Source organism: Panthera leo, chromosome A2 (assembly GCF_018350215.1).
Source record: "Panthera leo isolate Ple1 chromosome A2, P.leo_Ple1_pat1.1, whole genome shotgun sequence".
Lineage (NCBI taxonomy): Eukaryota > Metazoa > Chordata > Mammalia > Carnivora > Felidae > Panthera > Panthera leo.
In genome coordinates, this window is record NC_056680.1 from 6,121,151 (window position 1) to 6,136,687 (window position 15,537).

A 15,537-nucleotide genomic window follows, 5' to 3' on the forward strand; every position below is an offset into this window, starting at 1 on the left:
TCTTAATTTCGGCTCAGGTCATGATCTTGAGGTTCATTAGATTGAGCCCCACGTCAACCTCTGTGCTAACAGTGTAGCCTGCTTGGAATTCTCTCTCTCCCTCTCTCTCTGCACCTTCCCAACTCATGTTCTGTCTCCTCTCTCTCTCAAAATAAATAAATAAATAAATAAATAATTTATTTTATTATTTTCTAAGTTTATTTATTTTTAAGAGAGAGAGAGGGGCAGAATGCAAGCAGGGCAGGGGGCAGAGAGAGAGGGAGACACAGAATCCGAAACAGGCTCCAGGCTCTGAGCTGTCAGCACAGAGCCCGACGCGGGGCTCAAACTCACAAACTGAGATCATGACCTGAACCGAAGTCGACTGAGCCACCCAGGCTCCCCCTGACACATGCATTTAGAAGCAATTGTTAGTACGCCAAAGAGATGACTTCAGCAGGGAAAAAATATTGGGACGATAATAAAACAAAGCAAGAGTGCGAGTGCTGAAGGCAGCTGGGGTGAGGGCTGCTTCAGCTTGGGAGGGGGAGGCGACTCTGTGGGTGGGACAGATGGACAGAGACAGGAAGAATGAAAAGGAATAGTTGTGGTGGGTGGGCGGCTTAGTCTGTTAAGCGTCCGATCCGGGTTCTAGCCTCGCATCAGGCTCTCTGCCGTCAGTGCAGAGCCTGCTTTGGATCCTCAGTCTCCCTTTTTCTCTGCTCCTCCCCCACCCTCAAAAATAAATAAACAGTAAAAAAAAAAAAAAAAAAAGGAACAGTTGTAGGAAAAGCATTCCAGGCTCAGAGAAATGCAAGAGCCCTGGGGCAGGTGCAAGCCTGGCCTCCTCAGGGAAGGTCACCGCAGGGGACGTGCAGAGAAAGCTTCTTTGAAGTGCTTCTCAAATTCTCTCCAGTGAGGAACGAGTCGCCTCCCCCCACCCATAAAATGCAATGAAAATTAATTTCTAGAAAAATGACGTTGAAAAACACATGCATAGTGCCAGAAAGCAAGGAACGACCTGCAAGGATTGGGTATGTCAGAGGCCGTAGAAGCCCCACTGAAAGAAAGAGCCCCTAGTGGCCACAGCTGGAGCGATCTGAGTAACGAAATTAATGTAACATTGGCTTATAACCCCAAGAATAAAGTAAATATCCATGAGTTCGCACCGATGCAAAGAAATGATCAAATACGTTAACGGTTGAGGGACAAGAGGCAAACTTGATGTGCAGAATTCCAAATCGTTCATGAACATGCTGCACCCCCAAAAGAGGTCCAGCTGCACAGCGTGATGTCTTTCCAAGAAGGATGTTGTAGAAAGAGAGGAGAAAAGAGTAAGTTTTCAGTGGAGAAGTCTCGTGACAAACACCCACGTCACCTGCTGGCTGGGTGATCAAGGCCACCATCAACAGTCATAATTAGGCGGACAGTACGTCCTCTCGTGATAAAATGCAATGAAAATGGCACTTTGCCTCTGTGATCTTCCCTCTCCAAACCCGTAACCCTAGCCTAACCGTGAGGAAAAGATCGGAAAAATTCCAACAGAGAGGCACCCTTTGGGATCCCTGACCAATACCCCTCAAGATTGTCAAGGTCGTCAAAGACGAGGAGAGCTCAAGAGACCATCCCGGCCAGGAAGAGCCTAAGGAAGAGAGCCAACTCAATCTCGTGTGGGATCCTGGACCCCCCAAAAAGTACATTCTGGTAAAGCTGGAGAAATCTGAATAAAGCATGTGCTTTAGTTGATACTAACGTATCAAAATTCGTTCACTAATTGTAACAAACGTCCCATACTAGTCTAAGATGTTACTAAAAAGGGAAACCGTGTGTGTGTGTGTGTGTGTGTGTGTGTGTGTGTGCACACGCTCATGTGCGCTGGGAGAAGGGCGTCTATGGAAACTGTGCTATTTTCTTAATTTTGCTTAAACCTGTTCTAAAGCCTGATTTTAAAACATTTAAAAGACAGGCAAAGCATGAACCCAATGGTCAAAATCACTCTATCAAGTTACTATAAAGCTTCTCTACACTTACTGTTTTCTATACTTTCTCATCTGGACGGTGGTCAGCAGCTCGGGACCGGCCCTGGTCTGTGGCAGGTTTTGAGTGGTTCTAGACAGGGGTTCCTCACCCTCACCGCTGTTGACCTTTGGGGACAGATTATTCTTGGGGGGGGGGGTGCCTGTGTATTGCAGGGTGTTCAGCAGCATCCCTGACCTCTACACAACTGGATGTCACTTGCAGCCCCCTCCGACCGTGACAAGCAACAATGTCTCCAGACATTGCCCCAGCAGGTCAAATCACTTTCCCATCGAAAACCACGCACGTGCACGCACGTACGCAGGCAACGATGTCAAATCAGGAAACGTGGTCCAGAAAGCCCCGTGCGTGTTTGGGAGTTCCAGGTCTGCCATGAAGGGCCTGCTATCTCCAAAACAACCCTGCTGATGCCGGCTGGTTTGTGGCAGCTTCGTTCGGAAGGCCCATCCTAGGGTGTGGCTCTGGGCCCGGAGAGAACGGAAAGATTCAGAATGTGTTTGGGAGAGAGAGGTGACGGGACTTGCCGATCGATGGGGGCTGGAAGCGAAGAGGGGAAGGGAGGGGCTTGGGGTAGATGCACAGATTGCTGCCGCCTTTCGCCTTTCGCAACTGGGTAGATGGCGGTGTCATGTGCTGAGATGGGAACGTGAGATGAGGGGCCAGGCTGGGCGAGGGAGGGGAGGGTGAGGAGTTTCGCCTTGCACAGGTGGAGTTTCAGGTCCCGGAGGGCCATGGAGGAGAGGGGAAGTTCACGGGCTGGTACACATCGTGATGAGGGACGCCCCACGGGCCTAATCCCATGCACAGTGCTCCCCGAGGGGTGAGGCCAGAAGAGCAGAGCCCCCTTCTCCCTCCACCTCTCTCGTCACCTGCATCCCCTGCAACCATCACGTTGGCTGCTTTCTCTGACGTGGCCCCTCGGGGAACACTGTGCATTTGATTAGGCACATGGGGCATCGCTCATCATGATGTGTACAGGTTCACGAACCTCTGCGCTCCTTCCCCGCCCCTCTCCTCTCACACAAAAACGCAGTGGGACTTGGGAGGCTCCGAGATGTCCCGCAGCGGGTAAATAGATACATAAACTGCGCTCGAGTGGGACACTGGAATATCAGTCAGCTCTCGAAAAGAATGTGCTTTCACACCACAAAAAGCCATGGGAGAGTCTTAAATGCTTGGTTCTAAGTGAAAGAAGCCGATCTGAGAAGGCTCCAGAGGGTCTGATCCCAACTCTAGGGCATTCTGGGAAAGGTGAAACCGTGGAGACAGGAAAAGGATCAGTGATTGCCAAGGGGTTGGTGGGGGCGGGAGGGATGAAAAGCCGGAGCACAGAGGAGTTTCAGGGCAATGAAAATACTCCCCAGGAGACTATAATTGTGATCACCTGTCATTACACATTTGTCAAAACCCACAGAATGTATGACACCAAGAGGGATCCCTGACATAGACTATGGAGGCTGGGTGATGACGGTACCTCAGTGCAGGTTCATGTCGATACTGGGAGAGGCTGTGCTTCTGTGATGGCAGGGGCTCTCTGGGAACTCTATATTTTCTGCTCAATTTTGCCATAAACTTCAAGCTGTTTTTTTTTTTACATGATTTTAATTTTTATTTATTTCTTTATTCATTTTTTCATTTATGTTTATTTCTTTAGTTAGGGAGAGACAGAGACAGCACGAGTGGGGGAGGGGCAGAGAGCGAGGGAGAGAGAGAGAGAGTCCTGAGCAGGCTCCACACTGTCGGTGCAAGGAGCCTGATGCGGGGCTCAACCTCACAAACCATGAGATCGTGACCTGAGCCGAAATCAAGAGTCGATCGCTTAATCGACGGAGCCACCCAGGTGCCCCCCTCCCCCCAAAACTGTTTTTTAAAATCGTCTATAATACACACACACACACACACACACACACACACAGTCTGTACTGATGTAGGTCAAGGGAGACAGATTATCTCTAGAACGCCTTCTATGTTTTGCACGTCGTTGATGGGAAGAAATTTTCTGTCCGCTTTGTCTCTGTTTTTTTCTCCCTCTGGCAGGAGACGGTCTTTGGGCAGAGTGAGGCCATCACTTTGCACGTATAGAGCATGAAGACCTACGTGATTGCAGGGGATGGAGGGTAGAGGGAGAAGTGGAGACAGAAGGGGGGCTCTGGCTGCTTCTCTGACATTGGTGAAGCCTGTGAGGACTCAACCCGGATGAAGCTTGCGTAGCACCCCCTAACTCGTTGCTGCGCCCCACCGGCCCTTGCCAACCCTGAGGGCACAGCAAAGGACACACTGGGAAAAAAAACAAGTCACGTATAAACTTTGGGTCCCATGATGCCGCCGTCTGCCAAGACCCTTTGGCTCGGGAGCTCTCAAGAGTCATCGTGGCCCGGACCTGGGATGTCCGCGTGGAAGGCAGAAATTGAACCCCCGTGGAAAACAAGACCCAGGCTGAGGACAGAATCTGGGAGAGGAAAAACAGAGGGTGGGGGTTTCTGGAAGGTGGGAGTGTTCCCCGGTGTTTGGGGCCTGCTGGAGTGTTCACAGTAGATACAGGAACAGAGAGTCCGGCAACGACCTTGAGGAAGGCAGATTCAAGGGTATGTGTGTGGGAGGTACAAGGGAGAGAGTCAAAGAAGATGAGAGGCAGTGGAAACTTCGTCTAAAATCTTCCCTCTGCCACCCCTCTGCGTCTCCAACCACCCTCCAACTGCTCCCCAAAGCTATTCTTCCCCACGACCCCATCCTTCCCCCTCCGGGAGGCCTCCCTTTGCGTGCCTTTGCCACAGCCTAGCTTTCTCTGCAAGTCAATCCCTGCTGTGGAATTGCAGGGTATTGGAGAGGAAAAGAACCGTAACCATCGGCTAGTCCAAACCTTCCCCCCAAGCTAAAACAAGCTCCCTCTACAGCATCTCTGTCCCCTCTTGTGCAGCCTATCTTTGATTCTTTCCGTGGGAAGGGAGCTCACTACTGAGAAAAACAGCTCCTTCCAGCACTAGAGGCTCCAGATCTATTCTTCCGGCAGAATCATGCACGCAGTAGGTCCTCAGCTCCTGTTTGTGGAGTCTGTGTCACTGTGCCCCCGACTCCTTTCTTAACCTCCCTAGCAAATTACATATCCCAGACACGAAGCTAATTGCCAATGTGCGGGGTAACTTGCAGATGATAGGTTTCCATTTCAAATACGTGGATTAATACAGCCACCTACTATGTGCCAGGAGCTGGGGATTCATCCTGGATGAAGACAGACGCTGTCTCTGTCCTCATGGAGCTTATGTTCCTGTGGGAACACAAGACACAGAACAGCCAAAGACACAATTATTTAATTACAGTTGTGGTGAGCGCTCTGGGAGAGAGAGATGTAGCCTGGATTATAGACAGGGACACCATACGACAAGGTGGTCTTAATGAATGTTCAACACTCTTGTTGAACGTGCGGGCATGAAACTGGCCACACGAAGTTGCCAAGCAAGTCATAAGAACAAATCTGTTCCTTAGGGGCAAAAACCTTCGCAAGGAGGTTTGTCTATGGCAGACTGTTGAAGTTATGGCTCCCAATTTGTTCACATCTGCTTGTCTCCACCCATTCAGGGGATCCCCGCCCACACTGAGTCAGGGCTTAGCCCTGTGACTTATTTTGGCCAATGGGACGATAGGATAGGTGACAGAAGCAGAGGCTTGAAAAGTACTTACATAGTGGAATAAAAGACGGGAGATTGCTATAGGTCCTCGGACATTTACAAGGATAGTGAAGGAAATTTATGAACAATTTTATGTCAACAAATCAGAGAACTTACATGGCATAGACAAATTCCTGGAAATGCAGATGCTTACTTAGGAAGAAATGGATGACCTAAATAGTCCTCTGTTTAAAAATGGAATTCGGAGGGCACCTGGGCGGCTCACTTGGTTAAGTGTCCAACTCTTGGTTCCTGCTCAGCTCGTGATCTCATGGTTCTCGAGTTCCAGCCCTGCTTGGGGCTCTGCGCTGACAGTGCAGAGTTTGGGATTCTCTATCTCCCTCTCTCTCTGCCCCTTCCCCATAAAAATAAATACATAAAAATTAAAAAATAATAAAGATGGGGGGAGCCTGGGTGGCTCAGTTAGTTGAGCGTCTGACTTTGGCTCAGGTCATGATCTTACAGTTTGTGGGTTCGAGCTCTGTGTCAGGCTCTGTGCTGACAGCTCGGAGACTGGAGCCTGCTTCGGATTCTGTGTCTCCCTCTCTCTTTGCCCCTCCCCTGCTCATGTTCTCTCTCTGTCTCTCAAAAATAAATAAAAATGTCAAAAAAATTTTTTAAATAAAAAAAATAATAAAGATGGTCAGAAGAGTGATTTTTAAGTAAGTAAGTAAGTAAATAAATAAATAAATAAATAAAATTTATGATTAAAAACTTTCCTACAAAGAAGGGGTGCCTGGGTGGCTCAGTCAGTTAAGCATTTGGCTCTTGATTTCGGCTCAGGTCACAATCTCATTTTGTGAGATCAAGCCCTACATCGGGCTCCTCACTGAGAGTGCAGAGCCTGGTTGGAATTCTCTCCCTCTCTCTGCCCCTCCCCTGCTCACGTTTTCTCTTTCTCTCTCTCTCTCAAAATAAACTTTAAAAAAAAAACAGCCTTCCCACAAAGAAAACTCCATGCCCAGATGTCTTCATTGGTGAATCCTACAAAAATATAAAAAAGACATAATACTGATTCTACACAAGTTCTTCCAGAAAATAGGAAGGTGCATTTCCCAATTCATTCTAGAAGGGTAGTATTATCTTGGCACCATAACCAGATAAGGACATTACAAGAAAAGAAAGCAACAAAATGGGGTGCCTAGTGGCTCAGTCAGTTAAGTGTCTGACTCCTGACCTCAACTCAGGTCTTGATCTCAGCATCGTGAGCCCAAGCCCTTCATTGGGCTCCACATTGGGTGGGGAGCCTACTTAGAAAAAAGGAAAGAAAGAAAGAAAGAAAATAAAAGAAAACCACAGACCAATATCTTTCATGACTATTGACACAAACAATCCTTAACAAAATATTAGCAAATAGAGTCCAGCAACTTATAAAAAGGAAAACACATCATGATCACATGGTGGCTTATTTAAGGCATGGAAGGTTGATTCAGCATTTGAAAATCAAATCAATCTAATTTGCCATACCAAGAGATCAGAAAAGAAAAAATCAGATGAGAATCATCATCTTAACAGATGTAGAAAACTTATTTGACAAAAATCAAAACGGATTCCCGCTATTGAAAACGCCTCTCAGCAAACCAGGAATAAAAGGAGATTTCCTCTATGGGCTAAAAAGTACCTGTGAAAACTTGTAGCCAAAACAATATATTTAGTAGTGAATGCTGGGGTATTTTGCCCCAAGACTGGAAACAAGGCAAAGGTGTCAGCTCTTATGGCTTCTATTCAACATTGTGTTGGAGGTCATAGCCAGTGTAATAAGACAAGAAAAGAAATAACAAAGCACAGATTGGGAAGAAAAGTTAAATGTGATAATCTACATAAACAGAAAGAAAGAAAACAAGTAAAATACAATAATCTACATAGAAAATCATAAAGAATGGACAAAATCATAAAGAATAGACCTACTGTGAGTTTAGCAAAGTTATAGGATACAAGGTCAATATATAAAAATGAATTCCATCTCAGGGGCGCCTGGGTGGCTCAGTCGGTTAAGCGTCCAACTTCGGCTCAGGTCATGATCTCACGGTCTGTGAGTTCGAGCCCCGCGTCGGGCTCTGTGCTGACAGCTCAGAGCCTGGAGCCTGTTTCAGATTCTGTGTCTCCCTCTCTCTCTGCTCCTCCCCCGTTCATGCTCTCTCTCTGTCTCAAAAATAATAAATAAAAACGTTAAAAAAATTTAAAAAATGAATTCCATCTCTACAAACTAAAATAGATAATAAGATGAAAATTTGAAAAATCAGTACTATTTTCAATAGCATCAAAAACATGAAATACTTAGTGGCATCTGGGTGGCTCAGTCAGTGAAGCATCTGACTTCAGCTTAGGTCATGATCTCACAGTTTGTGAGTTTGAGTCCCCCATTGGGCTCTGTGCTGACAGCTTGGAGCCTGCTTCAGATTCTGTGTCTCCCTCTCTCTTTCTGCCCCTCCCCTGCTCATGCTCTGTCTCTCTCTCTCTCTCTCTCTCTCTCTCTCAAAAATAAACATTAAAAAAAATTTAAATATGAAATACTTAGGGATAAATTTAACATAGATCTTTATGTTGAAAACTAGAAAGCATTATTCAGAGAAATCAAAGAAAGCCAAAATAAACATAGAAATACACTACATTCATGGATTAGAAAATTCAGTGCTGGTAATATGTTATTTCTTCCTAAAATAATCCATAGTTTCAAGGCAATCCCAATCAAAATTTCAGTAAGGTTTTGTTTTTGTTTTTGTTTTTGTTTTTTGTAGAGGTCACTGAGCTCATTCTAAAATTACAGAATTGTGAAAGACCTAGAACAGTCTAAGCAATTTGAAAAAGAATGAGGGGGCGCCTAGGTTAAGCATCAGACTGTTGACTTCAGCTCAGGTCATGATCTCATGTTTGTGGGTTCAAGCCCCACTAGGGCTCTGCATTGACAGTTAGAGCCTGCTAAGAACAAAATAAACTTTTAAAAAATAAAAAAAAGAAAAAGAAAAAGAATGAAATTGCAGGATTTAAGTTACCTGGTATCAAGATATAAAGTTACAGGTATAAGGTAAACATATATATCAATGGAATAAAGAGCCCATAAAATATAGACCCACACATATATAATCAATTGATTTTGATAAAGCTGTCAAGGTAACTCAATGAGAAAAGGATAGTCTTTTTGACAAATGGTATGGAAACAACGATGCATCTATATGCAAATATATATAAATAAATAAACCTAGATCCATACCTCACACCATATATAAAAAGTAACTCAAAATAAGGGCACCTGGGAGTCTCAGTTAGTTAAGCATCTGACTTTGGCTCAGGTCATGATCTCGTGGTCCATGAGTTCGAGCCCCTCGTCAGGCTCTGTGCTGACAGCTCGGAGCCTGGAGCCTGCTTCAGATTCTGTGTCTCCCTCTCTCTCTCTCTCTGCCCCTCACCTGCTCATGCTCTTTCTCTCTCTTAAAAATAAACATTAAAAATTTAAAATAATTTATTATAAATATTACTAAAATATTTATTAAAATAATAAATGAAAATGAAAATGAAAATGAAAATATTTGCAATGTAACTGACAATGGGTGTAACATTTTTAGTATATAGGAAATATCTAAAACAGGGGTGGTAAAGTATGACTCAATGCTTTTTTTTTTTGCATGGCTTGCAAGCTAAGAATGGTTTTGACATTTTAAAATAATTTTTATTTTTTTGATTATTTTTTATGTTTATTTTTGAGAGAGGGAGAGAGTGCGCATGCGAGCAGGGGAGTGGCAGAGAGAGAGGGGGACAGAGGATCTGAAGCAGGCTCCGTGTTGACAGCAGAGGGCCCCATGTGGGGCTGGAACTCACAAACCACGAGATCATGACCTGGGCTGAAGTCGGATGCTTCACCGACTGAGCCACCCAGGCGCCCCCCGACATTTTCACATAATTTTTAAAATCCGGGGTGCCTGGGTGGCTCAGCCCATTAAGCGACCGACTCTTGATTTTGACTCAGGTCATGATCTCACGGGTTGTGAGACCGAGCCCCACACTGGGCTCTGTGCTGACAGTGTGGAGCCTGCTTGGGATTCTCTCTCCTCTCCTTCTGCCCACCCCCCCCATTCACACTGTCTCTTTCTCTCTCTCTCTCTCTCTCTCTCTCAAAATCAATAAACGTTTAATTGATTTTTAAAAATCAAAAGAAGAATATTTGACAATTCCTGAAAATTATATGCAATTCAAAATTCCCTGTGTCCATAAATAAAGTTCTACTGGAGCACAGCCACGCCCACTGACTTACATGTTGTCTGACTGCTTTTGAGTTACGAGAGCAGAGCAGAGCAATGAAGACTGGCCCTTTATAGAAAAGTTAAGGGGTGCCTGGCTGACTCAGTCAGGGGAACGGGGGGAGGGGAGGGAGCGTGCGACTCTTAGTCTCCGGGATGTGAGTTCGAGCCGGATGTTGAGTGTAGAGGCTACTTAAATCTCAAAACAAAACAAAACAGTGCAAGCAGCAGAGGGGCAGACAGAGGGAGACCCAGAATATGAAGCGGGCTCCAGGCTCTGAGCTGTCAGCCCAGAGCCCGACATGGGGCTCGAACTCACAAACCATGAGATCATGACCTGAGCCAAAGTTGGACACTTAACCAACCGAGCCACTCAGGTGCCCCTGGGCTTCTTATTTAAAAAGTCAGACCATTGGATGGGGCACCTGGGTGGCTCAGTCGGTTAAGCGTCCAACTTCGGCTCAGGTCATGATCTCCCAGTTCGTGAGTTCGAGCCCCGTGTCGGGCTCTGTGCTGACAGCTCAGAGCCTGGAGCCTGCTTCAGATTCTGGGTCTCCCTCTCTCTCTGCCCCTCCCCTGCTCATGCTCTGTCTCTCTCTGTCGCAAAAATAAATAAACATTTAAAAAAATTTTAAAAAGTCAGACCATTGGAACACCTGGGTGGCTCAGTCGGTTGAGCGTCTGACTTTTGATTTTGGCTCATCTCAAGGTTCGTGGGTTTGAGCCCCATGTCAGGCTCCACCCTGACAGCACAGAACCTGCTTGGGATTCTGTCTGTCTGTCTCTCTCTGCTCCTCCTCCCCCGCCCCACCCCCGCTCTCTCTCTCTCTCTCAAGAATAAATAAATAAATTTTTTAAAAAATCAGACCATCAACCAAGTCACTCCATCATCCTGTGCCTCAGTTTACTAATAAAGCAAAGAGCAAAGTAGGATTGTTGTACACAATAAATTAAAAAATCCGTGTGAAACACTTAGAATGGAACCTGGCACAATAATACCACTACATGAATGTGAGCTAGTCTCTTTTCAATTGCTTCTATAGATATTCTAAAATTGCAATCCTGCCTGGTGTTTTCAAGTGTTCTAGGAGGCAAGACTTTGCACCCATTCCCAGGGATGTATATTACTTTCTCCAGGGCAACTTGTCAAAATGCATCAAGAACTATAACAAAACCAATATTTTGGATCAAGTATTTCCACATCTGAGATGTTTTTCTAAGAACACAAGCAGAGAAACAATAAATCTGTGCTCGTTCATTCATTTCTTCACTGATGAATTGGGAGAGACATAAAGAGTTCATCACGGAGGCACAGAGATGAACAAACATGGATATTCATCCCAATTTCCTGTAAAAGTGTGAAAAGTTGCAACCAACCTAAACGCCCAGCAGGAAAGACCAGGTTACATAACTATGCAGCCGTGGAGGGGGACAGGGGAGAGGGGGAGGGGTCCTGCTTTAAAAGAATATTTAACAAGATATTTTCTGGGGCTTTAAAAAGTAACAAAACAACGCAATCTCACTGTAAAAGGCTCAAATAAAGAAAAGAAATCCACCCTCCCCCCACTTAAACTCTCACCCTGCCTCTTCTTCATAAGAAGGAGCCACTGTCAACTGTTTGGAAGAGATTTTCAGGGTGTTTAATGCGTGGACACGCTTGTATACATCCATGTTCTCCAACATCAATGCAATCATACTATAGTTAACGTTACGTGGCTTTTTCTTTTCCCATGGAGCAGGTACACAGGGATTTTTCCATGTCGGTGAATATAGGTCTGTCTCATTCTTTTTAATGGCTGCAGAACATTCCCATAGCATGCCGTGCCCTAATTTGCCTAACTATGCCCCTATTGTCAGTCTTGGAGACGGTCTGCCACGTTTCACTTTTACAGGCAATGGCATCATTGCAAGCTGGGCTGTGATGAGCACACATATCATTAGGCACATATGTTTATGGGCTCCCTTGTCGGATGGAGAGTGGCCAGGTCAAAGGTTATGTGCTTTCATATTTTGATGAACACATAGTACCTTTATTTTTATGCTTCATTTGTTTTTTAAATTTATTTTAAACACACCAGCAGTCATTTTATGATGAGAAAAAGCGTCCCCTCCCCAGGAAACGTTTACCACGAAGGCCAAAAAAGCAAGGAGTTAGCCAACTGTTGCACCCTGAACCTCCCCCAGCCGGCAGAAGAAAGCCCCGCCCCTGAAGTCTTCACTCCCAGGGGCACGACACCCAAATATCACAGCAAGATTGCCCCCTGGTGGCAGAGAAATAAGAAGCTGATCCAGGACAGTTCAGGGTGCGTGTGTATGTGTCCCCTCTTGTGCGGAGCTGTATTTCATTTTATTCTAATCATAAAGCAACCCTCTGAGTCGGGGACTAAAACTAGGTAAAAGACACAGGTGAGAAATCTGAGTTACCTGGCTGGCAAGGGGCAGACGCTCCCTCAACTCCGAGAAAATCCAGGTCCCTGTTTCCACTCCCTTGAGCCCGTGGATCTAATTCACACACCGTGCAATTCACCCGGTGAAAGTGAGCAATTCAGTGGACTTTAGTGTATTCATAGAGGTCTGCAACCATCACCACTATCAGCGCGAAAACATTTCCAACACAGGACGTGGAGAAGAGGGAATCCTCGTGCACTTTGGTGGAAACGTACAGTGATGTAGCCACTATGGAAAACAGGATGGAGTTGCCTCAAACAATTAAAAGTAAAACTACCCTATGACCCAGGAACTCCACTTCTAGGGACCTACCCAAAGAACATGAAATCACTATCTCAAAGAGATATCTGCACCCCCCCCCCCCATGTTCACTGAAGCATTATTTGCAATGTCCAAGGTATGGAAACAACCCAAGTGTCCATGGATGGATGAATGGATAAAGAAGATATAGTGTATATATACAATGGAATATTATATATCCTTTATTTTTTAATGTTTATTTTTGAGAGAGAGAGAGAGAAGCAGAGAGAGGGGGAGACACAGAATCGGAAGCAGGCTCCAGGCTCCAAGCTGTCAGCTCAGACGCGGGGCTCAAGCTCAAACTCACAAACTGCGAGATCATGACCTGAACAGAAGTGAGATGCTTAACCCACTGAGCCACTTTATTTGTCCTTTAAGAAGAAAGAAATCCTGTCATTTGTAACAACATGAATGAAATGGCAGGGCATTATTCTAAGCAAAATAAGCCAGAGAAAGACTAATACTGCAAGGCATCACTTACATGTGGAACCTGGGGTGGGGGAGGGGGAAGCTGACTTCATAGAAACAGAGAACGGAAAAGTGGTTGCCAGGGGCTGGGAGATGGGGGGAAACAGGGAAAGGTTGGTAAAAGGGCACAAATTTTCAGTTCTAAGATGAATAAGGTCTGAGGAGCTGATATATAATATGAAGACTATAGCTAATAACACTGTATTTTACAACCGAAATTTGCCAAGAGTAGAACTTAAATGTACTCACCAGAGAGGGGGATGGTAAACATGTGAGGTGATGGATATGTTCATTAACTCAGTGGGGGATCCGTTCACAGTGTATGGGTATATCAAGTTATCACATTATACATTCTTTCTTTTTTTAACGTTTATTTATTTTTGAGAGAGAGAGTGTGTGTGTGTGCATGCACAGGTGCACATGGGTGCGAGTCGGGGAGGGGCAGAGAGAGAAGCGAGGACACAGGATCTGAAGTGGGCTCTGTGCTGACAGCAGTGAGCCCATCGCGGGGCTCGAACTCGCTAAATGTGGATCATGATCTGAGCCCAAGTCGGATGCTCAACCGACTGAGCCACCCAGGTGCCCCTACATTCTTTCATTTAGCACGAAGTTTCCAGGTTTCATCCACATTGTATCATGTGTCTGTACTTCGCTTCTTTTTTGTGGCCAAATAATATTCCATTGTGTGGGTATAACAGGTTGTTCATTTGTTCATCAGTGGGTGGGCATCTGATTGGCTATTATGAATAATGCTCAGATGAACTTCTGTGGACAAGATTTTGGTAGACATCTGTTTTTATTTTGGGGGAGGGAGAGATCCTAGGAGATCGTTCCATACAGGAGAGACCCTTTAACTCAGCTTTCCAGATGTCCTGGGGTTCTGACCTCTATGTGGCCATTTTCAGAGAGCTGGCCAGAAACATGTAAAGCAAACCCTCTTGTTAGCTTGGTTCCATCGGTCTCCTCTGCTCCCACTCCACTGGGTCAGCTCCTGAGCTGCAGGTAAACCTCCTGATCCAGAACCCAGGCCCTCACTGGAACCCCAAGATTTCTTAGCATTAGCTGAGCCTTAATCTCTAGAACCAGGGAGAAGTAGCCTGGACAGCCCAGGAAGCTCCATTAGAAGCCCCACTAACTCTTAAGTGATGAATGATTTCTCCAAAGATTTCCAATGCTCTCTCTTTTTGGCGCACAGCAGAGCTGTTCTTTCCTGCCCCCTCATGGTTGAGTAAGGCCATGTGACTTGTTCTGAGCAATGAGTAGTGAGTGGAAATGTATCATTTCCCAGCCAGAGTATCTAATTGCCATGCAAGACCCCCCAGAGATTTCTTTCCTCTGCTACAGTGATCTGAAACATTCCAGATAGTGGCTGTTTCATCACGTGGGGTGAGGAGTGAGGCACATGGGAAAGAATCCCTAGATGATCTGTAATAGATACATCTTGAGAGCAAAAAAATTAATCTTGTATGGTTTTAGGCCCCCAAGACTTTGGGGTCATTTTTTACAGCAGCATATTCTAATTTATCCTGGCAGAGACACCATCCCATCCACATCATGGTACCTGGGTCCAGCCGAGGGCTTTATATTAGTTTGGTAGGGCTTCCATAATGAAGGATCACAGAGCGGGTGGCTTAAACAACAGAAATTTATTGTCTCCCAGTTCTGGAGGCTAGAAGTCGGAGATCCAAGTTAACAGGGTTCGTTCCTCTGAGGGCTGTGAGGGAGCATCTGTCCGATGCCGCTTTCCTAGCTTCTGGTGGACTCAGGCATTCCTTGGCTTTGTAGTTGATGTTCTCCCTGTGTCTTCACGTTGTCTTCCCTCTATATATCTGTCCTAGTGTCCAAATGTCCCCGTTTTATAAGGACACTAGTCATGACTGATTAATTTTGGCTTATTATCTCTTTAAAAATCTTATCTCCAAATAGAGTCTCACTCTGTTGTCCTGAGGGTTAGGATTTCAACATATACATTTGGGAGGGGGGCACAATTCAGACCATAGCAGGCTCCATTCCAGCTTCGAGGTGCCAGCAGTCCCATCCTGCCCAGGATCGGTGAGAAAAAGTAGGAAAGATTGATGCCAGTCTAAGTTGGTGAGGCTTGGGGCATCTTAGGCTCTAGTGATCAGGGAGTTCCTTCTAGGTCCATGGAGGACTTCTTCCCTGAGGATTAAGTGCTGCCCCCAGGATTGCAGCCTTAAATGGAAATCTCAACAAGTCTACCTCCAGAGGAAATAACATTGGGTGCTGAGTAAGCTTATGAATATGAATCCTGGCTACATCTATTAACAACTGTGTAACTTAAGCCCCTCAGAAGCTTGTTTTCTCTCCTATAAAATGGGATGATAATAACTCGCCCTCCATAGAGCTACTGTAGGAATTCAGAGAGAACATGCATGCATCAGTGC